Source organism: Molossus molossus, unplaced genomic scaffold, assembly GCF_014108415.1.
Source record: "Molossus molossus isolate mMolMol1 unplaced genomic scaffold, mMolMol1.p scaffold_m16_p_12, whole genome shotgun sequence".
NCBI lineage: Eukaryota > Metazoa > Chordata > Mammalia > Chiroptera > Molossidae > Molossus > Molossus molossus.
In genome coordinates, this window is record NW_023425347.1 from 22,790,738 (window position 1) to 22,796,027 (window position 5,290).

The 5,290-nt window shown below is 44.3% G+C and overlaps 1 pseudogene; it reads right to left on the reverse strand.

Moving 5' to 3' along the window:
- Positions 1-214: 214 nt before the first annotated feature.
- Positions 215-4,968, reverse strand: LOC118626236 (annotated as a pseudogene).
- Between the last annotated feature and the right edge of the window lie 322 nt (positions 4,969-5,290).

A 5,290-nucleotide genomic window follows, 5' to 3' on the forward strand; every position in this document is an offset into this window, starting at 1 on the left:
GATGAGACCCAGCTTCTCAGAGAATTATCTTGAACACATAGAAGGAACTATTCATTGGACAGATGGGAGTAGTAGGCACTAGAAGGAAATATAAGGTTACCCAGAATGGCAGAAATCTAGGTTTCCCAAAGTGGAAAAAGAGAGGAAACAGTCATCAAACAACAAATCTGTACTGAGTGACTATTATGTGCCAGGCACTGTTCTAGAAACCTCTCTAAACAAAAAAAGATAGAGGCAGAAGATGCAAATTCTGAGTGAGAGAAAAGGGGCAGTTGAGGAAGAAGGCTGAGGGAATTAAGAAGCTTGAATGATGGGTGTGGCCTGTGGCCTCCTCACCAAAATCCTCCTCCTCTTCTGTGGTGGCATCCTGGTACTGCTGGTACTCAGAGACGAGGTTGTGGAGGTTGTTCATGTTGCTCTCAGCCTCAGTGAACTCCATCTCATCCATGCCCTAGCCCATGTACCGGTGGAGGCAGGCTTTCTGGTAGAACATGGTAGTGAACTGCTCTGAGATGCACTTGAACTGCTCCTGGATGGCTGTGCTATTGCTGATGAAGGTGACCACCATCTTCAGGCCATGGGACGGGATGTTGCAGACAGCTGTCTTGACATCGTTGGGGATCTAGTCCACAAAGTAGTTGCTATTCTTGTTTTGCACGTTGAGCATCTGCCTTCATGAACATCTGTCCACAGAAGAGAGCAGCCACGGTGAGGTACTGGTCCTGCTGGGGATCACAGGCAGTCATCGTGTTCTTAGAATCAAATACCTGCTGGGTGAGTTTGGGCAGAGTGAGGGCCTGATACCGCTGGCTTCCCTGGCTGGTTAGAGAAACAAAGCCAGACACGACAAATTGGACGCACAGGAAGGACACCATGTTGACTGCCAACTTGTGGAGGTCAGCATCGAACTGGCCACGGAAACAGAGGCAGGTGGTGATATTGCTCATGGTGGCTGAGACGTGGTGGTTCAGGTCTCTGTAGGTTGGCATGGTCAGCTTGAGGGTGTGAAAGCAGATGTCATAAAGGGCCTTGTAAGTCTCATCAGTATTTTCTACCAACTGATAAACAGAGGTGGAGGGGGGTGTTTCAGGGCTCAACCATAGCGTCAGATACTTTGGGTGAGGGTACAACCCTGAAGGTGTTCATGATGTAGTCAGGAGTGGGCAGTCACAGCCCTCAACCTCCTTCTGCGTACATCCAGGACCCAGTCAACCCGTTCAGCTCACTCTGGATAGCGACCCTTGGTCCAGTTGTTGCCTGCCCAGACTGACCAAAAGCAAAGTTGTCTGGTTGAAGATCTGGCCAAAAGGACCTGAGCGAACAGAGTCCATGATCCTGGGTTTTAGACCCACCAACATAATATGAGGAACATATTTTCCACCTGTGGCTTCCTTGTAGTACATGGAGATGCGATCCAGCTGCAGGTTGTCCCCATGGTAGGTGCCAGCGGGGTTGATCCCATGTTCATCACTGATCACCTCCCAGAACTTGGCACCAATCTGTTTGCCAAATCAGCCAGCCTGGATGTGCACAGTTTCCTTCACGGTTCAAATTAAAAAGTTTTTGCTCACCTCAAAGTGTGTACCAGACAAGAAAACATGTGATTCTTTTTTCACTGCTGCTGGTCACAGGCTGGCAGGATGGGACATGCCTGGAGGCTGGAGCAGCAAGGTCCGAACTCACCGCGGGAAGGTTCTGAGAGGGAGACGGGTGAGGGCAGGGCATGGGAGGGAAGATGGGCAGGCCAGGGTGTGTGCTGGCTGGGAGGCAGGAGAAACACAGAATTATTTTAAGGTAATGTTTATGGCTGCTTTCCTGCTAAATGGCAGAGGACAGAGGTATAATAGAGAACATCTTGCCCACAAAGTCTAAGCTACTGGCTATCTTGCCTTTCAGAAAAACCATTTGCCAACCCTGCTCTAATGCATAGTAGAAAACAGTATCTCTTACTTTGCCAAGACAATGTGAAGGTGAATACCCTCAACTTTTGTCCCAATACCTCTTAAACAGTCTACAGCTATCTCTATGCCCCTCTGGGCCTGTCCAGACTCGGTGGATTCAGGTACCGCCTCCTATTCAAGAGCAATCCATCCACTCTAGCCTTGACACCATGCGTTCTCTCTTTCTTCCAGGTGTGTGCATGTCTTTCACCTAAAATGAGAAGATGTATCTTCAGCCCACTTGTTACTGTCTATCCTTTCTCGGGTGAGAGCCTGCCTTCTCCGAAAGAATGTCTAAGCTATCTCTAGTTCTTCTTTCCTGTAGCTTCTGGTTTGTAGCTCCAATGGACTGGTCATTTCTGCGCTTAAATATTCTGTGAAAACCCCAAAAGCATAGTGTCTAAAACTAAATCAACATCTTTTTCATGAAACCTTCTTCTTTGGACCTTCCTACCTCTGCTGCTAACATCAGCATTCACCTACCATCAGCAAGTCAACTTTGACCCCTCCCCCTTCCCTCATATCATACATACAATACCACAAAGGTGCTCTGGAGTCTACCTTCTAAATTTGCCCACCCTCGGGTAAATGTCCAGTGCTCACTAACCTACTGCCTTCCCTAGTCAGGCCCCTCTCCTCTCACCTGAACAACAACAGTAGGCCCTTAACTAGGGAGCCTCCTGACTTCTCTCTCATTCTCCATCAGTCCAGCCTCCACACTGTTGCTTGAAGGCTCCCATGTGTGCAAATCTCAGCATTTATCATTCCTGTTTAAAATCCTTTATTTACTCTGCATGGCCTATAAAATAAGTTACCAATTCCTTAGCCAAAAATTCTCCATGATGTACATGATCTCTCTCTCTCTCTCTCTCTCTCTCTCTGTGAATCCTTTTCTGCTATATGTCCTGCCCTAAGCCTATAACACAACCAGCTCCTTCTCAAACCCATCAGTTTGTGAAGACACCCTAGTTTATAGAGCTCTCACTCTGGACCTCAGCCATGCCCCTTAGTTGATCTCTACCTGGCCTTGCTCTAATGGTTCTGTGACTTTGACCTGCATCCCACTGGGGCCTTTTAAGTTCGGTGTTTATAGTCGATCTTTCTGGTGAATCTAGACTTTCTTCTAATATACTTTGACTTAGATTGATGGTCCAGTTGGTGGAATCTTTGTTTGTCTTGGGCATAAACATTATACATCAACTCTTAAAAACTCTTAGGATCCAAGTGTAAGTTGTAACTCGACTGACACTTAACAAGACTAGTCCCAACATCCAGGATCAAGACATGAAGACAGCCCTGGCCAGTTTTGTTCAGTGGTTAGAGCACTGGCCCACGGACTGGAGAGTCCTGGTTTGGTTCCTGCTGAGGGCATGTACCTCAGTTGCAGTTTGTCCCCGGCCCCAGTTGGAGACGTGTGGGTAGCAACCACTCATTGTGTCTCTCTCACGTCGATATTTCTCTCTCTCTCTCTTCCTCCATCTCTCCCTCCTGCTCTGTCTGAAGATAAATGCAAAAAAGTCCTCAGGTGAGGATAAAAGAAAAAAAAATGACATCTCTGTCTTCATATATGCTTCCTCAGAACCAAATTATTTATAGTTCTTTTAACACTTTTCATGGTGTTTCATGCCCATGCTCTGTATGGAATAATATTTTAACTTGTTCACCTGGATAAATAACACTAGATCTATAATCATCTCAAGTGTCCCCTCACCCATATTACCTGCAGTTTCGTGGAAAGTGTTGACCAGAGGAGAAATATTGGAGATGTCCAGGATGTAGGAAGAACAGAAGGCATCAAAGAGTTAAATTAACACATTCAGGAGAAATTCCAGGACAGCCACACCTTGAGGAGAGAAAAAGAAAATGAGAACAAACTAAAAAAGTGCAACTGTAGGATGACTCACATGTTTTTAACTTTAAAAACTGAACTTAACAAAATACCGGAAGGACTCTGACCAAGTAGAGGTAGCAAATGAGGTTAGGGCTAAACTAACATTTTCTCTAATAATAAGAGGCAAACCATATGGGAATGGCATTGCACAGGCAGGCATACCACAGAGATATGGCTGCTAGGTTCCTGACCATCGTAACAAAGCAAATATCGTAATGAAGCAAGTCACATAATTTTTTTTTTAGTTTCCCAGTGCATATAAAAATTATGTTTACACTATACTGTAGTCCATGAAGTGTGCAATAGTGTTATGTCTAAAGAGCAACATGTATACCTTATTTTAAGCTATTTTAATGCTAAAAAATGTTAACCATCATCTGAGTTTTCAGTGAGTCATATCCTTTTGCTGGTGGGGGGTCTTGTCTTAATGTGGATGGTTGCTGACTGATCAGAGTGGTGGTTGTTGAAGGCTGAGGGGGCTGTGAAAAGTTTAAAATAAGACAACAAGGAAGTCTGCCACATCAGTTGACTCTTCCTTTCACAAAAAATTTCTCTGTAGCATGTGATGCTGTTTGATAGCATTTTACCTACAATAGAACTTCTTTCAAAACTGAAGTCAATCCTCTCAAACCCTGTCACTGCTGTATCAACCCAGTTCCTGTAATACTCCAAATCCTTTGTTGTCATTTCAACAATCTTCACAGCATCTTCACCAGGAGCAGATTCCATCTCAAGAAGCCACTTTCTTTGTTCACCTATAAGAAGCAACTCCTCATCCACTGAAGGTTTATCATGAGACTGCAGCAATCCAGCCACATCTTCAGGCTCCACTTGGAACTCTATTCCCTTGCTGTTTCCATCACATATGCGGTTACTTCCTCCACTGAAGTCTTGAACACCCTCAAAGTCATTCATGAGGATTGGAATGAACTTCTTCCTAATTCCTGTTAATGTTGATATTTGGACCTCTTCCCATGAATCACAAATGTTCTTAATGGTGGTGAATTCTTTCCCAAAGGTTTTCAATCTACTTTGCCCTGGTTTTTCAGAGGAATCCCCATCTTTGGCAAGTAGAGCCTTATAAAATGTATTTCTTAAATAATAAGACTTGAAACCTGAAATTACTTCTTGACCCATGGGCTGCAGAATGGATGTCGTGTTATCAGGCATGAAAACAATATTAATCTTGTATATATCTCCATTAAAGCTTGTGAGTTACCAGCTTCATTGTCAATGAGCAGTAATACTTTGAAAGGAATCTTTTTCTGAACAGTTCTCAAGAGCAGCCTTTCAATATTCAGTAAACCAGGTTGCAAACAGACGTGCTGTCATCCATTTATAGGATATACGCAGAGTAGGTATAGCATAATTCTTATGGATCCTAAGACTCTCAGAATGGTAAGTGAGCATTGGCTTCAACTTAAAATTACCAGCTGTATTAGCCCCTAACAAGAAAGGC